Below are 24,504 nucleotides of genomic sequence, written 5' to 3'. Positions count from 1 at the left end.
ACTTAGTTTGCTTGGTGGATGGTAGTTAGCTAGTCATTGTTTTGTCAAGTGATCATGTATTTAGATTTCATGTTATCTTCTTGTTTTGAGGATGAGCTTAGGTTGTATTGCCCTTTGGGCTTTGTTTCTTTGTATGCAGTGTATATATTTAATTAGTGAAAAAAATGGCCAGGCATGGACATAAGTAGACCATATATCATTTCTTTTTCTGTTAAAAGTATACGACTTACTTTTAAGTCTAAATATCTTTACAGTAAAAATTGAATATCCTTAGAAACCTACGCATTATTTAAAATGAAAAGTGCACAACCATACCAAGAAAAATTACGTGAAGGAGCCTACTGAGAGTAAGAAGTATAAAATTGTTGTGAGGAAGTAGAATGTTATGTTTATTGAGACTCTCAATTATCAATGGATGATGATGAAGCAAGGTGTAAAAAAGAAGGAGATAACTCAAGATTCTTTAAACAAAACAAGATAGGAACATGTGTGTAAATGACTAAAGAAAGGAACAAATATAGAGTTCTTAGAGAGAAAAGTAATAACCATGTAGACAATGCTGTCTAGAAAAAACCTGAAGTCATCTCAATTGGGAATAACCTTAGTACTAAGCTAAATGAGATTTTTGGAAAGGGTTCTCCCTATGATTCGAGTTCATTTGGGGAGGACATTAAGATCAATAATGAATTTGATGATAAGAGAAGTAACTTTATTAGTCCTTCTAAAAAAGCTATAGAAAGGGGAAACGACGTGGTTATTGTTAAAAACATAGGGTTGAATTGTGTTGAAAACCCTGTTGAGCTGTTTTCCTCGAAAATTGTTAGATTTGGCAAGCTTAAAATGGTTGATGAAATAGATGTTATTGGATGTGAAAGAGAAGAATAAAGAAAAAAGAAAGAAGGCTGTTTTTCTAATAAGGCTATAGGATTTTTTTCTTTTATTCTCATCATGCTTGTTATGAATAAAGAGGGTGCTTGGAATGTTAAAGGATTTAACTTCCACTTAAAACATAAAGAGGTTAGGTTGTGGATTAAAAACCAAGGTTTTGACACTACATGGCTACTAGAATTTAGAATGACATAGGACAACTGTATTTTTATTGTTAACAAGCTTATAGGTTAGGTTACAACAATAACTTATTTTTGGAAAATAAAAAGAATGCAAATGCATGGGCTACTAATTATTCATATATTTTCTTTAGACTAAACAAAGAGAAAGTGAGGGATTTTGAAGTATTTTAGGTTAGAGAACACAAAAGAATCATTAGGACTCAATCTTGTCATAAGAAGATTAGTTTGACATAAGATAAGAGGTAAGTATGATGACTTGTATTTGGTGCAGGAATTTCTCTGTTGTGATTTCAATTAAATCATGTTGTTGTTGATTGTTTAGTTTACTAGAATGTCTAAATTATGTATTGGTGATGGTTATCACTAATATGCATGTTTAATCTTTGATATGCAATGGGTACTATTTATGGAAGAATTAGTTTTGTGTAGTGATTGAGGTGTTTCCAAATGGTACAATTACTGTAATTCTCTGATATGTTGTTATTTCATGATTATATGATTATTGGTGATGAGTTTGGGATGAGTTTATGACCATATCATGCTTTGAAATCGTGTAGATTAGTTTGTATCATGTATAATTACTGTTGTGTTTAATTATAGATGAAGTTGGTTGAATATTAAATACTGTTGATGTTTTTTATGGTTTCAAACTGTGCTAGAAGTATTTGGTATTGAGTTGATATTATTTGGGATAGGTACCAATGTTTGAGTGGTTAGAAATAGCGAGACATGGTGAGAACAAAATTTTACAGAAGTGTGATACATAGTCTTGCAAAGTGTAAACACACCCATGTATCTTTAGGACAATATTTTTAATGAAAAAGAATTCATGAGTGAGTTAATTCAGGGATAAACACATACTTGCATGATATGGGACACACAACCATATGTGTTGCCCTAAGTTGCATACCCGTGTATGTGTAATTGGAAGCACACATGCACCCTTATGTATGAAGGACATATTATCGTGTATATTTAGGGAAATTTGGAAATGAACATACATTAATTTAACAATGCTTGTATATAGTGTAAAATGACTATTTTACCCCTATGAATGATTAATGTAGGGAATCATAATAATAAGGCCCTAATGATGACGAATGTGAATATTATGGCCCTAATGAAGGCAATATAAGACGAGTAGTATATGGGGGTGTCTAACTATATGGACGACAATATGAACCCAAACGCGATTTTAAGTTAAAAACTGAAAACAATGTATGCTCTTATTCTCACAATTGGGCTATATGCAATGTAGTCAACATCGACCTATGTGTAGTGTGGTCGTGAAAGCAACAAGACTAGTCTATATGATCTTGATACCTCATATTTTTATTATACATTGACACAAGGCATCTTAGTATATAAGATACTTGTGCGATATTAGGAGAGGTATGGGGTCTTGCTCTTCTTGTGATAAGGTATCCTTAGCACGAAACTTGACCGTTAAGTACACTCAGTGCACTTTATGTTTAACATTTGGGATATCACTTGTTTTCACTAGATGTCTAGGACATTAATATACATCATTTGGCACTGGTCATCCCAGATAACATAACTATTAGAGATTAGGCACTAGATGCTGAAACATTCAAATAGGCATTTGGGATGCTCGAGAAACATTTGAAAATACCATAATGAGTTTGGATATAGAACATTGATATGATTTATAAGTATTATCCACTAATGGTAGTTTTGATACCACTATGAAACCATACCTTATGCAAATTCAAATTGGGTTGACCACACACTGGTGTGTCGTATATTTCTTCCAGATAGATAACTTTCATGTATCAAATAAGAAATAACCATTTTGCACTTGGTAACACACACATAAGCATGTTGGCTTCCCATATGACTATTTACTATCAAAACCATATGTACACAATAAATAAACATAAAAGAATATCATCCTCAAAATTCATTCGAACAACTATGAAAACTTCTACCTCAGATCCTATTCCACCTCTCAAGTGAGATACAATGTTTTTGGTTTTCAATTCAGTAAGTGAAATATGATAATACATTATTATTAGTTTTCAACTTAGAATCCTTCTAGTTAAGGTTGTCTTAGGTATATATTGTTTAGCTACCCTTATTTGACAATAGCTCGATCTTAAATCAATTTTTAAGAATACTGATACTCCTTTCAATTGATCAATAAGTCATATATTCTAGGTAAAAAGAACTTGTTCTTCACTGTTACCTTATTCAGCTCTTGGTAGTCAATACATATCCTTATGGATCTATCTTTCTTCTTGACCAATAGAATGAGAGCTTTCCAAGAAGAATGACTTAGCTTGATAAACCTGTTATCAAGCAATTCTTATAACTATTTTTTTAACTCTTACAATTCAATCAAGGTTATTATATAGGATGCCTTTGATATAGGTGTTATGCTTGACACCAATTCTATGTTAAACTAACCTTCACACTTAGGAGCTAATCATGGTAACTCTTTTAAGAAAACATCTAAAAACTTTTAAACTATTGGCATCTCATTAATATTTAGGCTATCTCTATCTTACCATGTGAGCTAGAAAATATATGCACTTTTCACTTAGTATTTTCCTCGTCTTGATGGTGTTGATCATTATACTTCTGATATACCTCTTACTGAAATCAAACTCATTATGATCTTTAAGGTTGAACCAAACCTTTTTACATTAGTAATTGATCTCAGCTCTATATCTCCCTAGAAAGTTCATCCCTAGAATCATATTGAAATTTGACATATCAAGCATTATCAAATCTAGTAGCATTTACCTTCTTTTAACCTTAAAATTCTATCATAGAAGCATCTTATTACTAATCATTAACCCACAATCTTAACTTATTAGGACACTTTTACTAGTTGTACCCCTAGTCTTTCAACTATGCTTTTAGTTACAAAAACAATAAGTAGCTCCATGATATAAATAGGTATTGAGATAAGCAATTTGACTACTCACTATAGATAGGCTAGACTCAAAGTCTCCCTGGGTTATGGTGTAAACTTTGGAAATGGATACCTTTTTTATTGCTTAACTTGAGCTAAAACTCTAGGATAAAATTTGCAATATACCTTATTTGTAGACATCTGAAGTATACTTATTGACCTTATTAGACACTCTCTTTTATAATGTTTACTACATCTGTGGTAAGTTGGAATTTCTAGTCCCTTTTACTTCTTGTTACTTTTCTAACCCTTTTTGTTACCCTTTGGCTAGAATGACCTTTTCTCTTTTTTGTCTGGTAAATGACCTCTCTAAGCACTACTATTACTTGACTATTGCTTTAGTATGGAAGTAGACTTGTAATACATCCTCTTGACAAAAACTTTTAATCATAAGGTTTTATATAAGCCTCACTGTAAGTCTAAAGCAACTGTGTACCCATTATGACATCTTGGGCTATCATTGGATCAAACTCGTACAAAATTTTTTCCATTTGCCTAACTTTATGTTGGCTATCTCAGGGTGTATCTTACCAAATGGTTGAAACTTGTTGGCATACTTTTTCACTGTATCTAAAACTTAAAATTAAATAATAAGCTCTTAGGCCTTGATATAGGCCACATATGTACCTCTATACTTAGCCTTGAATTTATTTCTAAAATTTGACTAAGACATCTATGACATATTGACTATCTCGCTGGTCAAGTTCTATCACATCCTAGCATCTAACTTAAATAAGTAGGTTGCATATCTAATCATCTCCTGATTAATCATATCAGATAGGGTCATTATACTCCTTATTTACTCTAACTAGTCTTCAATTGTAATTGGTTCTTTACTGTTACTAGTACTTGTATGGATATCTCTTTCATTGAGCCCTATGTCAACAGTGCTTGGACTAATTCATAGCATGTATTAGAGCACCTCTTTACTCCCCTAGTACCTTTTAGTCAATAACATTAAGCTTTACTTGAAAGGTTAGGGGACCTGTTCCTTTGCTCTATGCCTCCTAGAGGTTTCTTACTTGCTTATTTCTAGCAATTCTTCTTGTTTGCCTTATTTTCTTGGAAAACCCACAACTATAAGTTTCAAACATCACTTAGTAAGTAAACATAAAACTTTACTCATAATGATCAACTATGAGTGTGATTGACATAACATGAGGAGCTTACATTCTTAACTTAACTTAGCTACACACATTCCTAAGACATTCTTTGGGAACCAAAATTATACTCTTAAATGTAATAGCCTTTTTCAAAAGTATTACCCTTCGGAGGAAGATGTTATTAAACTAACTTTTTAAACATGTATTTATTTCAAAAACATATATTCAAATAAGCTTTATTTATTAAACTCTAAAAATTACAAAAATGCCTTGATTAAAAACATGTAATAGAAGCATACAAAAGACATCCAATGATAATACATAACTAGAAATCACAATAAGTGTAGCCAAATACATAAAAACAATAGAAAACAGGAAAACTAATAAAAGTTTTAAAAGACAAAAATACCTTCACACTCTATATCCACAAACCATCATGATCATCTGTATCTACACATATGAAATTAGAGGAGTTAGTAGTAGATTCTGTAAGTAAGAGACTTTACTTCTAACTTCTACTTAATCCTGTTTGTCAAAGGATAACTATATATATACACTTGTTTCATCACCTATTCTCACTACACTCTAATGTTTTTTTCTCATGATTCATTAATCCAAAGCATATATTAAGTAATAGACATATATATATGCACATATACATTAATATCTCATGTCATCCTCATTCTAATAAAACATGATAAAATGATTTACCCATATCCTGACATTATCACACAAAATTAGCATATCAACATAACATAATCTTTGAACAAATGCTCTACAATACTTAAAGGATGGGTAAAAGGATCTCTACTTATTGGATTAGCAAAGTATCACTATCTTAGCACTTTTCTATGCAAGTCATGCTATTTTTCCTTTCCAAAAGACTACCTCACCATCGTCAAATTCTACCACCAAGAACCAATGATTGATCAAAGCCCTAATTCTTTCTCTTTCTTTGTAAAAGGTAAGTGCATTTTGATAGGGATAAAAATCCTTAAAATGCAGAAAATATGCCTTATATAAACTGAATTCATGTAATGTCATACATGGATATGTATCCAACATACACGATCTTGTTTCACCAAATTTGAATTTCATACAAAAACCATTTTATCTGATTGATGTGGTGATGATACATAAACGCAACCTTGTAATACATGATCATATGTCCTCAAAATCCATACTTTAACTTGACATTACCTTAAATCATTCACACATTAATCAAACTCATACACAAAGATTAATTTGCCCTTGAGACATAACTATAGGGTTATATCAGGTTTATTGTGTTCTGCTTGGTTAATAAGGAATCACTCTCTTTGATCATAAACTGTAGTGATCATATCAACTTTTAGTGAAAACATTATCATCTGTAAGTTATGTCCTATAATTGTATATTAGGCCAATCAAACTAGATCAAATATAAGGATTTGACAGCTTGGTCATGTGAACACTCGTTATGCAGTCTACTCACCTATACCACCATAGACTACCAAATTGTCATTATAAATGTACTCTACTATGAATAAGTACTCTATTACAAGTATGGTGTCCTACTTTAGATATTCCCTACTATGGGTGATGTATGGAGTATGTATTTATGACACCTCCTCATAACGATCCTATAATGTTTAGCATACATGCAACTTGAGCCTTATATCACCTTGAACTTATCTTAGCTTTCACCCTAATCATAACTCCTGCCCTAACATTATCACATCTTTTAAGGACATTAGGTATTACTATGTACTCAAATTATTTATACTATCTCTCAAGACAACCTAATAAACATCTAGTCTAGTTTCATTAACTTATTTACTTTGCCTATATGAACAAGTGTCCCTCATTGGGATACATGGCTATTCGTTTTCTTATCCATGATGTTAGGGTAAGTGCTCTAGAGCCAATTGATTTGACATTTGTAATTGTAATTTTACATTCATTAATTAATAAAGTATTAATTGTTATTAAATTCATACATGTGTGTCCCTTTATATGATTGTACAAATAACATGCCCTTAAAATGGTAGAACTATGATAAGGGGATCCAATGACTAATCTTAAGATATGTACACATTAATTGGTCATTCTAGAAACGTTTGTAATCCCGATATTACAATAAACAAGGGCATATGTAATGATGATGAGATTATCATATTATTGAACGACCCATCAATAGATAATGATAGTTTTCACGCGTCATAGCTATTCATAGATAGCTTAGTGTAACACATGGATACATGTTGTAAACTTGTTTATTGGACTGACCCTATCAGAAGATATTCATATGGATGGTTACTCTAGCGCTATGGAATAAATCCTCTTAACACCATGAGTGCATGTGATCTTATGACTTAAGGTTATCAAACCATCTCATATAAGAATCGGTATGGTTTAACATTATCTAAAGTACCATTGTAACTAAGGTATCATAAAGGTAGTGTACGATTATGTCATGAGATACATGAAGGTTATGGTTGATCAATAAAGGATTTGTCAATCTTGAGCATAGGAGAAGATATCTCACATAAGAATATTGAATGACATTCATAACTACTTAAATCTGTGGCTACAGTGGGATAAGGTTATAGTCTAATCTGTGTAAGTCATCAATGTGTATTACTTCACACTAAGGAACTATTGAGAAAGACACATTTTTACGTCTTAGTCTCGAGAGATATTGGCTGACAAAATGATTAAATTGTGCGTAATAGTGATATTGTAAAAGCTTCAGATATGTCTATTGACACTCTATTGTCTGGGTAGCCATGATGCTTTGTTAAAGGTCAATTTTGATCTATGTCTAAATTCGACTTAAATTCAGACACTACTGGTTCAATAGAGAGCTTATAGGTCACATGCATATAGGGGTTGATACAAACAAGAGGCAATAATTGTTTGATGACAATCCTAGTGTTTAGAGAGACGTAAAATTTTGTTGATCATGCTTGACCAAAATCTTTTAATGTGTATAGTGCCACATGGCATCATGCAAAATAAAAGCTTGGTATGGTTAGACAAGAAATTTTCCAACCATGCAATAGGCAATGCATGGCACAACTAGACAAGCCTTGTCTAACTAAGCAAGACATGATTCATGCTAGGTGGTACACTTTAGTGTCCACCTGTTAACAGTTTAAAGTGTGTCAGGTGGCACACAAATGTACCACCTATGCACGTATGTTGATGATGTCTAGTATGAGATAAATTCTTACTGCATTTGGACACCTACATATAAATAAATAATAATAAGCATGAGTTAATTGTCATCTAACAAAATAATACATATACAGATTCAAAAAACACTAGCCATTGGATTCTTTGAAATATCTCTTTTCTTGTGAACATGGTCTTATCCAACATAAGAGCCTTAGCAGCCTTATTCCTAGGCAACCTCTTGTGTTCATAGTCCATATGGATACTAAGGCATTGTCTCACGAGGTTGGATAACATCTATTTCTATGTCACATGAAGACTTAGAGGAGTCATTAATGTAAGTATAAACCCTAAAACACCTTATGGTTGTTTTGAATGTTCATGTTAAATATATTTTAAAACAGGTATTTTGGTCAAGGTTTTAGGATTGTATGATTTTATAAATCTTTAATTCTACTATGCTACTAGTTATTGATGACCTAAAACCCTATAGTGGTATCAGAGCCACCATTTAGACGTACTTTCATGAAAATTATACTTATGTGTTTTGATTATTTTTCTTGTTGTTACATGTAATTGAATTAATCAAAACCCTAAATTGGTAAAAATGATTTGCAATCGTGTTACTGCATGATTTGTAATGTTTCATGAACAATGTAAATGTGTATTAAATTATTGAGTGACGATTTTTGATTTTATTGTTTAAGTTTGTTATTTTTGCAGGCTAAATTTAGATTGAAAGTTGTTCCCACTACTGTGAGTATGGTTTACATGTTGTATTTCCTCACCCTATTAAAGGCTTGCAAAGAATTGGATTTTCTGGATTTCTAGTTATTGGAAAATCCAAAAGGCTTAACTAAAAGGTTGTTATAAATGAAGGTATTGTTGGCAAAAACTTTGCACCAAATGAGGTGTCACGATTGGACCAATTTTGGTCTAACTGTGACATATCACTTGGTGCTTGGCACCATAAGTGTCACGACTAGACCATCTTTAAATTGGCCTAGTCATGACACATGAAGAACACCTAAAGGTGTCATGGCTAGACTATTCTTTAATTTGGTCCAACTATGACACGTTATGATGAGACCTAATGGTGTCACGACTAGACCTATTTTCATGTTGGTCCAGCCATGACTCATCCTAGCACCATGTGTTTAGCTGTGAGACAATTATATGCCACGACTGGAGCATTTTTTATATTGGTCTAGTCGTGCTTAAGTTATGTGCTAGTTGTACATCCCTCTAGAAGTTTGTTGAATTCCAAAATCACAACTGGGTGGTTCACTTGCACACTTGACTTAGTTAAAAATTATAGTTTAGTCATGTTTTGTTGAATTTGGGTCAAATTAAAATTTTCTTAAACTTTGGGTTAAATAATAATTTTGCAAAACTTCAAAGACTAGAAGAATTTTACACTTGGTTAAATAATAATTAAAATTTATTTTTTAATTGGGTGTATATGTATAGATGTATGTATGCATTGTGTATAGTACACAACCAAAGAACCGATGTGAATTATTTTTTTATTTTATTTATTTTCCTCAAGTTGTAATTATGAAATTAGGTCTACACGTCTTACTTTAATCCCTATTTTTCTTTAGTTCAAATTGTTTTTTTATTTTCTTAGAATTATGTAACTATGAAGCAAAGTCATGTAATTATTAAAGATTGGAGGCAAAAGAACAAGCCTGAACACATAAAGATAAAGATTCATCTAGGTTGACCAATGAAACCTCTCTTAGCTTGAGGGGCATGAAATTAGTTATAGTTGTGTCCTGGCATGTTTATTGTTACGTTGTTGTATATATATGGATAGTTATATTTTGCAAATATCTCCTAGCATGTAGCTTTAATCTAAAGAGACTGATTAATTAAAACCCTCAAATTAAATATTAAGTATAAGATTAAATTGATATCTTCTAATATAATGCCTTGATTAGCCCATACCCATTGGAACCTTGTTCCCAAAACAAAGGGTAAACTTCTACCAAGCGAAAAATTAAGATATGTTTTATTGGGTCTGACTTGACTAGTATACTTTGCTTATTTGCCAAAGTAAAGGTGAAGTATATTAGAGGCTGTAAGGAATGCATTTGTCAATGCAAAGAGATATGTAATATCTATCCTACTGACACAAAGAGTCACATTTAAGGATGCATGATTTATTGGGGTAAAACCTAGCTTGAGATCATGAGCTTTTGTTGATTAATTTGAAATTTATCTATTCGATTCATTCAAATTTTTCTGCCAAAATGAAGAGAAAAGTTAATGTGATAGGATTTTAGTCCATTAAAAAGTTCACCAGAACTTTCCGAATACAATGTGATGGTTATTAACATAAGAAAAATAGTGGGAGCATTTTGATTAATTAAATCCGTAATTAAAATAAATACTAATTAAGAATAAAATTACTAATTCCTTTATTTGTAAATTGTAGATCAAATAATCACCATGTCAAACCAAATGTATTAATCAATTCTCAAAAGGGAAAATAGGCTCATTAGAAGCAATTTCACTAATTGGTATAGAAATTTTTGGATTATTCTACACTAAGAGAGCATGTTGTGCATCCTTAAGGGGTCATTGCCTTGTGAGCATGGTCCTGATGCCACCTAGGAGGAAAAAGATACTTTTAATAAGTATCTTGATGACCCTGTGGAAGTTTAGTGCCTTATGTTGACTTTTATGTTACTTAAGCTTCAAAAACAACATGAAGGAATAGTTGTTCCATCTATACTTACACCCCTTCAAGAGTTATATGCCACTCGTATAAGAGCTAAACGATATGATGTGTCATGTTATTTGATTATAAACTCTCTAAAAGAGGGTATGTTGGCCCTCATATGGTCAAGATGATTGGCTACATTAAATGGTTGGTGAGCTTAGGCTTTATCATAGACAATGAGCTTGCCATTAACTTAGTGATGAAATATCTCCCTAAATAATGGGTTAATTTCATCATAAAAAAAAAAAAGAAAACTCTTAAGGAGTTGTTATATATGCTCAAGCAAGCTAAACAAGAGGTACGAAAGGTAGCTTCAACTAATATGCTTCTGGTTCAAGCTCATGCACCTAGATCTAAGGTACGAAAGGTTAAGCCCAAGCCCAAAGTGAAAAAGCAACCAGATACTACTACTTAGCCAATAGGTGGTATGAGAAAGGAAAAGGTTGTCTACTTTTATTGTGGCAAAGCTAGTCACTGGATAAGACATTGCAAGACTTTTCTAGAAAACAAAAAAAAGAAGAAAGTTAAAGTCTTTACTTTAGGTATGTTTGTTAATGAGATAAACTATTCTTTTAGTTCATCATGGGTTGTAGACATAAAATGTGGTTTTCATATTTATTTTGATATGTAAGGACTATAGTAGAGTAGTTGCTCACAAATGAGAGGTTGACCTACATGTTGGATTAGTCGTAGGGGTTTATTATCTTAGGTTGCCCACTGGGCTAGCATTAAAATTAGATAATTGTAATTATGTTCCTTCTACTTCTAGAAACTTAATTTTTGTGTCTGTTTTGAACAAAGAAGGATATTTGTTTATTTTTGTTGATGGTACTATAACCCTTAGCTTGAATAATATTATTTATAAAACAGCTGAATTGCATAATAGTTTATATATTCTAAAATTGGATAATGAAATTCTCAATATACAAAGCAATAAATGATTGAAATTGAATGAGTTAAATACCACATATCTATTGCATTATAGGCTAGGCCACATAGGACCTAAATATATATCAAGGTTTTTTGAAAAAAAGGTCTTGCAATCATTTGACTTCTAGTCTTATGATAAATGCAAATTGCATCTACTAGGTAAAATGGCCAAAGCACCATTCACTAGAGATAGTCAAAGGGTAATTGAACTATTAGGGATCATTCGCAGTGATATATATGGGCCTATTACAGTGCATAGCAAATATGAAAAAATCTACTTTGTCACATTTATTAATGACTTTAGTAAATATGACTATGTATTTTTGATGAAACACAAATCTAAATGCTTTGATAAATTCAAAGAATTCAAGAATAACGTAGAGAAGCAACTTGGGAAACAAATTAAAATCTTCTACAGTGATCATAGAAATGTATACTTGAGTACTGAATTCAAAGGATACTTGAAGAAACATGAGATAATTTCTTAACTCATTCCTCATAGTATACCACAATATAGTGGTGTATCTGAACAGAGGAATAAGACCTTGATGGAAATAGTCAAGTCCATAATGAGTTTCATCAATCTACCTATGTCTTTTTGGGGTCATGCCCTAAAGACTATTACCTATACACTAAATTGTGGCCCATCTAAATCTATGAATAAAAATCCATATGAATTATTGACTAAGCGAAAACCCAATCTAGATTACCTGAGGATTTAGGGTTATGAAGCTTATGTTAAAAAATTGACTTCAAACAAGTTAAACACTTACTTTAAAAAGTGTATCTTTGTAGGGTACTTTAAAGTAACTAAGGGATACTGCTTTGACCACTAGAAGGAGCAAAAAGTCTTTGTCACTCATACCAAAGTGTTCATTTAGAAAGAATTCATTCTCAAGAGAACTAATAGGAGAAGGGTGGAAATTGATGAAATCTCTGTTCTATAAGATACCATAGATATTAGATAAGATAATGTGTCATCATATATGGTTGATCACATAAAAGATAAATAGGTCTACAAGAGTATGTCACGAGCCAAAAAGATTTGGTTTTCTTATGACTCAACACGATAATGTACTAGTCATCTCTAATGATAAGTCCAAGACTTACAATGATGTTGTCTCGAGTCCAAATTCTAAGAAATGGTTGAACACCATGAAATCTAAATTAGACTTTATGTATCAAAACTAAGTATAGACTCTGGTGAATACACCTGAAAAAGTAAAACATGTAGGGTGTAAATGGTTTTCAAAAAGAAAATTGACATGGAAGTAACGTGCATACCCACTAAAAAATATGAAATAGACTATGATGAAACTTTTTTGTCAGTTGCTATGTTTAAGTTTATTAGGATTATGCTAGCTATTGTTGTATGTTATGACTATAAATCTTTCAGATAGATGTCAAGACTGCCTTTTTAAATGGTAATCTTGTAAAGGACGTCTATATGGCATAACCAAATGGTTTTGTTTTTATTAGACAGATAGATAAAATATGCAAGCTGCAAAAGTCCATTTATAGGCTTAAGAAGGTTTCCAAAAGTTAGAACATTCATTTTGATGAAGTTCTTCATGAGTTTAGTTTTATAAAAAATGAAGATGGGTCATGTATGTATAAGAAGGTCAGTGGGAGTGTTATTATATTTCTAGTATTATATGTCGATGATATCTTAATTATTAGAAATGATATACTAAACTTGTAAGGATCAGTATAGTTTGACATTATCCAAAGTACTATCATAATTACGTGGTGTACAACTATATTGTGAGATACATAGAGGCTATAGTTGACCAATAAAAGATTCCTAACTCCTAAGCACAAGAAAAGATATCTCATATGAGAATACTAAATAGCATTCACAACTACTTGAATATTTGGCCATAGTGGGATAAGGTTATAGTCTTATCCATTTAGTCATTAATGTGTATCAGTTCATATCAAGGAACTACTGAAATAGACACATTTCTATATCTCAGCCTTGATAAATATTAGTTTATAAAGGGATTGAATTACACGTAAGTGTGATATTGTAAAAACTTAAGAAATGTTCACTAACATTCTATCATCTAAGTGGCCATGATATTTTCTAAAGGCTAATCTTGATCTATATTTAAATTTGATCAAAATTCAAACACTATCGATTCAATGAAGAGTTTATAGGTCACATGTATACAGGGATTCATACGAACCCAGAGGTGAGGATCGTTTGATGATAATATTGGTGTTTAGAGAGATAGAGAACTCTATTGACCACATTTGACCAAAATCTTTTGGTGTGCATGGCATCATATGACATTATGCAAAATACAAGCTTGACATAATTAGACAAGAAATTTTCCAATCGTGCAAGTTGAACAAGCCTTGTCCAGCCATGCAAGGCATGATTCATGTCGGGTGGCACACTTTAGTGTACCACCCATGCACATATGTTAATGGTGTCCATTATGAGTTAAACTCTTGTTGCACTTGGACACCTACACATAAATAAATAATAATAAATGTAAGTTATGTATCATCTAATAAAATAATACATATACAGATTCAGAAAACCCTAGTTGTTAAGTCCTTTAAAATTTCTTTTTTCATGTGAATATGTTCTCATCTAACACAAGAGCCCTAGCAACCTTCTTCCTAGATAGCCTTCTGTATTTGTGCTCTATATGGATATGAAGTCATCACCTCATAAGGTTTGGATAAAGTTTGTTTCTTTGCCATGTGAAGACTTGGAGGAGTCACCAATGCAGGTATAAACCCTAAAACACGTTATGGTTATTTTGAATGTTTATGTTAAATATGTTTTAAAATAGGTATCTTAGTCAAGGTTTTAGAATTGTATGATTTTGTAAATTTTTAATCTTGTTGTGTTACCAGTAATCAATGCCCTAAAACCCTACATATGAGACATGGTTATCCTTTTAAGGGCGTGTTATCTAGGTATAATAAAAACGATCGTGCTTTCTTGGAAACACAAGTAACCCTCTTCTTTATGTCAAGCACAACCCTTTTTCACCATTAATTCTCATTGTGCCTTTCTCTAAACATACACGGGCATGTATCCTTTAAGGATAGGCATGTGCCTTAATTTGCACTTAAACTCATCACACTTAGCTTATCTTGACTTGTTTACTTTTTAAAGGTATTATTTTCATTTCACCCCACACATAGTCATTCTCTAAACATACATGGGTGAAGGATATTTATCATTCCTTTTAATTTGTTCTCGATCTTCAAAGGCTTTTGGATTAGTATTTTTCAAGGTAGTTATGAAACCTTCAATCTACAAATGCTTTTTAGACATACTAAAGTAACAAGCCAAAGTTCTTTACCTTGCAATAACCTTTAAAAATCTATATGTGGATGAATTCTTCAATTATCAATGTAAGGACTTGGTTTTCTACAATGTACACCATTTTGGATAGTTCAACTTTGATATACTTCAAGTAGGACTTTAATTTCTCATCTTTCTCTTGTTGCACATTTCTAGGGAAGTTATATGCATAGACAATCATATGGTCACCAAGACTTGCTTTTCTACAATGTACACCATTTTGGATAGTTCAACTTTGAAACACTTCAAGTAGGACTTCAATTTCTCATCATTCTCTTGTTGCACATTCCTAGGAAAGTTATAAAGTGATATAACTTGTCGAAATAATTACCAAAAAAACAAAGATATAACTAGTAGGAAGCTTTTTGACCCATCTTTTACATCTTCTAGTGAGAGGAATCACTAGGAAGTTACATTTGGCCAATGCAAAGACTTGGTATAGCCTCATAAGGTTGTTAAATATGTCTAAGTGATCCATGGATCACTAGTTTCATCGAATACGATGATTAATAGTGTCTTAAAGTCATTTGATAATGGTACATGACACATAATAGAGCATAATAAGGATTCCTAGCTCTAATTTTATACTCATCCTCTTAGGTGTCTAGCTTATAAATGACCACCTATTTTGAAAATATATGTTAAGTATTCAAATGGTTATTTTGCTATGTCCTTAGGTTCAATAATTAGGGTTACCTAGTCTAATACAAATAGTCCTCTGGCCATCTTTTAGTGATGACAAGTAAATTGTACTCTTATAATGTGAGTTACATTTTACATGTCAAAGGTCAATATCTTTATGGTTTAACATCTATAAGTTATAGGCTAACACCTGGATGATGTGAGTTATATTCTACATGTTATTGGTTGTTGTAACACCCCCCTCTAGATATACTTCCCTTCAAATAAGGCATCACTAACTTAGACTATTTAAGTATGCAATCACTTAAAATAACTTCATACATTCAATATACACTTGCAAAATTACCAAAATACCTTTGTTTTAGCAACATGCATAAATGAACAAAGAATGTCTAAAATACTTCATAAAATAACATTAATCTATAATCCAAAGTGTGTAGCCAAACTAAATATAAAATCTCAACAAACTATTGACAAACTAAAATCAAACACATAATAATCTAAAAGTCATTTATGTTTTCATGCCTTTACTATGCTCGTTGACCATTATTAGTATTATAGCCATCACAAGCACCTATACCTTAAAAACATGAAAGTAGAATGAGTGAAAATCACTAAGTATGAGACTCTACTTAACTTTACTAAATCCCCAAAGCATCTTTACTTTATCCAACTTAGCTAGGTCATCAAGGGCCTACTTCTAAACTCCAACTAGGATGATATGGATTCAACTGTTCTTAATTAGTCACTCGAGAATCTCCAAAGTCTCATGTTACTTTATTGAGATAACTAAGTTCCACTAAATCACCAAGAAATCTCACTAAATCTTAAACTAAGATGATCTATTAACTTTTTACTTGTTCAAGTGAAAGCATTTTTTATTTTGAAATTAAATAATTATACCAATCAGACTAAATCGTGATACAAATTTGGCACCTTTGCGATATGAGTATCTTTATGCAGTCCACTTACTTACACCACCACGAATGTCTATATTGTACTTGGCTCCATTACAATTATAAATACCCTACTATGAGTAAAATGTCATAATACAAATTATTATACCTACTATAGGTAATGCAAGGAGTATAACTCACATCTAACCCCTCGTAACAACTTTCATGACCTTAAGCTAGAGACTAGCATGCATCCATCTTAAGCCACTAACTCAACTCAAACTTGTAATAGCTTTTACCTTAACTTGTGTTTCATACCCTAATTTGTAATCTCTCTCTTGGGCACATTTGGTACTATTGGGTACCTTTTATGTTCAAACTAGCTTTAAATAATTAACTTATTTCTCAACATATTTCATTATGCATTTTAAATGTATGTGCATACATTATTGAGTGTATGGTCGTACATTCTTGTTTCTATGTATGGTTTTCCTTTAATTGGTGTACATGCCTTATAACATTATCTGAGCATGCATGACCATGTATATGGGTGTACATTCTCCTTCACTTGTGCCATGCTTAATTTCCTCATACATATTTAGTCATGACTACATGTACAAGGATGCACGATCAATTACATGGGCATATAACCTTCCTCATGTATAAACATTTTCCTTTTCTAACCTATATATTTCCTAAGGGTATTTTGTCATTCTACCATACAAATAGCTAAATTTTCCTATTATAAAGGCATCCACCACATACTTAGTCTACGAATCATCAGACAGTAGTATGTGCACTCTACATATTCATTAGTCCATCATCAAAGAAAATTTAGGCATTACGTGTATGAGTGTGCATGTCCTCATGCATTATTATACATGACATTAAATCTATAGCATTGTAAGCATGTCATGCTATGTCTAACCTTTGTACGACCATGCATGATAGTTAGGAGACCTAATTACAGTATGTTCCAAGTGATTTGAAAATAAAAGAATAATTTATAAAGTGTAGTCTTTAAAGTGTTTCAATCAACTTCTTGAAAGTCTACGTTCATCGTTATGTTATTGATATTGTAAGTATAGTTCATTAGGTAACATGATAAATGTTGATATTAGTGTATACCTTAGGAACCATTTGTGTTGTTGGTTTCAAGGCATTTTATCTTTTTTTTCTTTGTGTGTGTATGTGCGCCCTAGGAACCATTTATGTTGTTAGTTTCAGAACATTTTTTCTTATATGTATGTATGCGTGTGTGTGCCCTAGAAACCATTTGTGTTGTTGGTTTTAAGGAATTTTATCTTATATATATATATGTATGTGTTTTTTTTTTTTTGTGTGTAATAATGATTTATCAATAAAAGAAAAAGTTCTTTTGTTCATATGCATAAACTGCTTTCTTTATCTGCTTAAATAGAAAGTATATGTGTGTACTATTCAAATAATTCACTTAATGAGTATAACTGGATTATTGAACTATTACTTATGAACGTGATATTAATTAGGCAATAATGTCACATAGTAGGCATACTAAAAGTCTCCGTTGAATATAATGAGATGATATTAGTGTAGGTGCCGATGATGGTCATATCATTAGGGTATTAGTGTGGATTAATAGTTAGTAAACTATTTTTTGAATGTGACCAATAAAAATAAGTTATATGGTCATTACAATGTAGTCAATGACTTATTGCATAATTATATTAGTGTATGGAGTAATCTTTTGACCTGAGATATCATGGTCATATTTGATATGGATGCATAAGGTTTATATAATGTATAAATATAGGGCTAGTCATGTTTTGTACGAAAGGTCATGTTGGTCATATGTTAGTTGTATGTAGAGACAAATGACGATCAATATGAGATCCGTTGACTCAAATTTATTAGATTTAAGTATCTACTGACTCAGGAACAATCTAGTTCCAAGTTCCTAAATGAATACTGATAAATGCTGAAAACAAAAATCTCTAGCCAGAGTATAATATAAGTCATACTAAGGATGTTCGTGATGACATGTTTCAAATATGTCAATCAACGATTCGTATGACATTAAGATTAAGGTTTTGATGAACCATGAGTGCAAACTCAATCAAGAATGGAAACTAGAAGGATCTTACCTATACGAAACATAAGATCAAAAGAATAGGTTTGATAAAGTGTTTCTTCATTATGGTTTAAAGGCTATGACACATTGCTAGATGTTTACAGCCATTGAGTTTTCAAAAATATTTTTTAAATCATCTGAAAAGGCTCAAGACCATGCCATGATAAATTTAAAGGGTCATATTAATAAACTAAACATTTTAGAGAGTGAGAATAGATTATGTGAGGTTGGCTAGCACTTTCTGAAAGCTAATAAAGATTACGTCATATAACATGTTATATGGGTGTAAAATAACTTTTTAAGAGTTAAAGTGTTTATGAGCTAAATCTAAAGTGGCTAATGTGCATGTATGATATACATGCATGATCATTGTTTAAATTGAGAATTTACAAGGGCCATGCAATAATTAAAAAATTGTTAAGTAAACCAGCCTTATATTCTTTCTATGCATTCAACCAAGGAGACTTTACTTGGTTTTGTGGATTCCTTTGGAGGCTTGACAAGTGTGAAGGCCTTCTTCATCATCTTTGATCATAGAATTAGCTTGGAGAATGTATACTTTCCTAATTGTTTTTAATAAGCTAATGCATGTCATTGATTATTCTTTATTGTTATATGCATATTGTTTATCTATCATCTTCTTCACCATATTCTTACAGTTGAAAATGTTGTCTCCAAGCATGCATATATATGTGTGTGTGTGTGTGTGTGTGTGTGTGTGTATTTGTGCATAGAAATAATACACAGAATGGGTTGGCAATGTTGTAGCAGATGCCACATGTCAAAAACTACCACATCAGCACCATTAAATTAATGTTTGAAATTGCTCAATTTTTTTGTTGCAAATTAGTGCCTCTTCTTCAACTCATCTTTCAACTGCCATAAGTTCTTCTTAGGTCATCTCTCGCCAATTTCCTTTCATCTAAAAATGGGATTGTGAATATTAAAGCAAGAAATAAGTTTGGGATGTTATAAGCATATCACTGTGTTGTGGCTAAAGTTAATTATAATTTTATCTTTTTTCATGCACACAAATTTTGTTGAGATTTTGTTCATATATGATAGAGATATAGACAATTTTAGATTGGTTCATAAGTCTACATCTTTGTCATTGTTTCCGATCAAGTAATTAGTAGACAAAGAATTATAGTATGTTGATACAGTTTGATTATGATACTTTAAATATGAACAAGTTTTTGCTTTAAGAGGATTTTTTTTCTTAAATATATGTAAATCTCTTTAATTCAACAATGGATGTGTTTAACTATGGTGCACACCACATGTTTGATAAAATTAAAACTAACAGTTTTCAATACAATCTGTTAACCTGACATGACATGATACAATTTTAGGTCAAATTAGGTCAGATTAGGTCAATTCGAATATTAAAGGGTTGAATTATGATTAAAAATTTTGATATGATTTTAAATTAGGTCGAATTAGAGATGAAGGTCTCTAACACAAAATTCAAACTAACACGATACAAACACGATCCGATGGCACGAACTGTCAGGTCTAGATGAAATGACTAAGAGAAGATGACAATAATTTTTTTTTATGAATTTGATTATTTTATCATTATATATATTGATTTCTTTAAATGGTTGAAGCAAATAACATTTACCCAAATAGAGCAGCTCGTGCAAACTGAAAGGGACATGAACAAGCCCTTTATTATAATATAATTTGAGGCCTGTAAGCTTGGCCTTGGATTAGGATTATCATTTTTTTAATATCTTAGATTTTCATTGCTTTTATCTAATTTTAACTAAATTATTATTTCAGTTTAGTAGGTTATAGTAAATAATAATAAAAAAATAATTTGATTTGCATATAGATTATGATCTGTGAGATATCATAAGATAGAAGTATGTAGTCAAACCAAATTAAAGGATTGTTATTCTCATTTCAATGATGTGGAGATAATTTTTTGTTTGTTAATTCTTTTTATTAATTTATATGAATATAAATTTTTATATAATATTTTTCTACATTTTTTTATTGCTTTGTTATATTTTAATTATGATTATTATGTTTTCAATAACTTAGGATAATCATTCAAAAGAATTAGAAGATACAGGAAGTGTAGAAAAGAGCCTAAGAATAGAATGATTTTTTATTCATTTGATAATTTAGTCCAAAACAACAAAAATTTGGGAATAAAATGGGTTTTGAAACTATTATACAAACCTCAAAGAAAGGAGATGACAGAGAGATGAAATATGTGACTTTGGCTTTTTCTTATAATAAGAAGTCAAGAAGTAACTCTAAAAATGCTTTTAAGTTAATCCAATGATAAAAACTAATTGCAAGGTCAGGGTTGGTGCATGTCTATGTTCTGATGGAAAATAGCTAATATGTTCAATTTTATTGGATCATAACCATGAATTTAGTAGTCCTGCCAAAACTCAATATTTCAAGAGAAATAGAACCATTTGTAAAAAGGAAGTTTGAAGTGAATGATATGGTTAGGATTAGACCAAATAAAATTTTCAATTCCTTATTAATTGAAGCATGTGATGCTGACAAATTATCTTTCCCACAGAAATATTGTAGAAATTACATTGAAAAAGTCAAAAGGCTAAAACTTGGTGTTGGTGATGTTTTTGCAATCTAAAAATATTTTTTGAAGATGCAAACTAAGAATTCAAATTTCTTCTACATAATGGATATAGATGAGGGTCGATTAAATAATGTTTTATGGGTGGATGCAAGAAGTAGGGCTACATTTAAAGAATTCGGTGATATTGTGATATTTGACACTACGTATTTAACCAACAAGTATGATATGTCATTTGGTGTTTTTGTTGATATTGATCATCATGGCCATTCCACACTATCAGATTGTAGGTTAATCTTTAACGAGGATGCAAAAACATTTGTATTAATTTTTCATTCTCGGCGTAAAGATATGTTGAATTATGCTTTGAAGACAATAATTACTGATCAAGGTAAGGCAATGCAAAATGTAATTGAAATTGTGTTTCCTAATACACGACATAGTGGTGTTTATGGAATATAATGAAGTTAAAAGGTTATAGGGAATATGAAAGTATCAAGTTCTCTTTGCAAAATGTTGTGTATGATTCATTGACAAATGAGGAGTTTGAGGAACATTGAAATAGGTTCATTGTTAAACACAACCATCATGATAATGCTTGGCTACTTGGATTGTATAATGAAAGACGACATTAGGTACCAACTTTTGTAAAAGATACTTTTTGGGGAAATATGTCCACTACACAATGCAATGAAAGTATGCATACATTCTTTGATGGATATGTCAACTAAAAAACCACCTTAAAACAATTTATGGAACAATATGAGAATGCATTGTGTGATATATTGGAAAAAAAAAAAAAAAGGGAGGTTGATTTTAAATCTTTCAAGTCATGAGTACCTTGCATAAGCATTTATGCTATTGAAAAACAATTTCAAGATACATATACCACTACTAAATTCAAAGAGTTTCAACAAGAGCTTGCTGCTAAGCTCTATGGTTAATTTTCTTTTGCCAAAAAAGTTTATTCATGTATGGAATTTATAATAGAAGAAGATATTATGGTTGAAATGACTCATCATTGTGTTCCTTTTATTGTTCGCTTTGATGAACAACTTGTAATGTTGGTTGTAACTATCGAATGTTTGAGTTTGAAGGAATTTTCTGTCGTCATGCAATAATGGTGTTGATTCGTTAAAAAATTTCTCATGTACCAAAAAAGTATATTTTAAGGAAATGGAGGAAAAATATAAATGGATATCATATTAAGGTTAAAATAAGTTAAAATAGTTAGAGCACCAATGTTGAAGGACAAAGATTTGATCACTTGTCTAGTTTATCCAGCGCTATAGCAGATTTAACATCAAACAATGAGGATGATTATGATATGGTGATAGAAATTATTAATGATATGAAGAAAAAATTGACATTTATTAATGATATGAAGAAAAAATTGACATTGAATGAATGGGGTGACAACATTTGTAAAAGTCTAAACATTTCAGGTAATAATAGAATGAATTATGAAGTTGTTGATGGTACTTTGAAAGAAAGAAGCAATAAAATTCTTACTCCATGGGTAGTTCATAGCAAAGGTCATCCTCTATTCAAAAGAAAGCAATTAAAGATTAAGCAAATTATTTGTAAAGTAAAAGAAAAAGTATTACAAATGCCAAAAAATGATACACAAGGTTCAAGGTAAAAAATTTAATAAATTTTGTCATACCAAACAACTTGGAAAGAATATTGTGTTATAGGATATTTGTGCATATTATCACAAAATGATTTTTAGAATAAGAAATTAATGAACATATTTTTTGTATTTGTTTCTTCCTCATGTTAGATGAAATTGATGCTTTTAAATCTGATTTTTTTTTTTTTTAACTCTTATGCACTTTGATTGCATGTGGGGGTATAACATCTATGTCAAGTCTAGTTTGTTAGTTCCCATAACATTACAAACTCTATTATTATTAGTTTTTTATATTTTTGCGCAGGACTGTGATTGTTCCTCTAGAAATTAGTTATGTCAAGAAAGGAAAAAATAAAATTTCAATTCACATTTTATTAATGTCCTTGTATTTTCCTATGTGGTTATAATGATTATAAATTTATATAAGAAACGACACAAATTTCGATAATAATATTGTATTGTTTATATTATAGGTAATTTTGCTAGAAAAAAGTGAAGCTAGTAAAATCTTATGATGAGAAATAACTAGTTTTTGTCATACTGTGTTTCCTATGTAAGTTATTAATAATTATCTTAAAGCAGAAACAATTATCATACCCATAAATCTTAAACTTCATGTTTTTCACATTAAATGAAAATAGAAAAACATACCTTGATTTCATCATATTTTATAACGTGCTAATCATAAAGAGAATTCATGAAGAAGTATAGAGGATGTTGATTTCTCTCACTTGACCCCTTGACTTAATGATGGATAAAAACAACTTAATATTTTTCTATATATAAGTTGTCTATTAGTGTGTTGTAATGTAAGTGTTGTGAAAACTATATGTATGTTAGGGGTAGAGAGAGGACCAACTCCTATTTATAGAATTAATGGTGACTTTCCATCAAAAGTCACATATTTTCATTAGTAAAGAGTTGTTTCTTTTCATCATAAAGAATCACCTCTTTTCATTAGGAAGAATCATATCTTTTTATCATAAAAGTCACATCTTTATATTAATCGATAGAATTTCGGTATTGAAAATCTTATATTAATTTATTTTATCAAATAAATACTATTATACTCGATAAAGCAAAATCTTAATGTCATATGAGTCATAAAAATTCTTACATCCTATACCAAATTCTTTAATTGCAACAAAATACCTTTTTTTTTTTTTGTAAATTTTGTTTATAAATAGATAATATCAAGAAAATAGTGTGTCCATTTTATGTTGATTCACATTCTTGTCATCGACAGATATGAATATGTATATGGATTTTTATCTATACTTGAGATTTGGTATATGCAGCCTTGGATGAATATCACACTTCATTTCTTTTCTCGGTAAGTGAAAAAATATATTAACAAAGAACAATGAGTTTATAAAGAGACTTGGAAGCAATCGAAGCTCATCATGTCAA

This window comes from Mangifera indica, chromosome 10 (assembly GCF_011075055.1).
Source record: "Mangifera indica cultivar Alphonso chromosome 10, CATAS_Mindica_2.1, whole genome shotgun sequence".
Lineage (NCBI taxonomy): Eukaryota > Viridiplantae > Streptophyta > Magnoliopsida > Sapindales > Anacardiaceae > Mangifera > Mangifera indica.
This window is presented reverse-complemented; position numbering follows the sequence as displayed.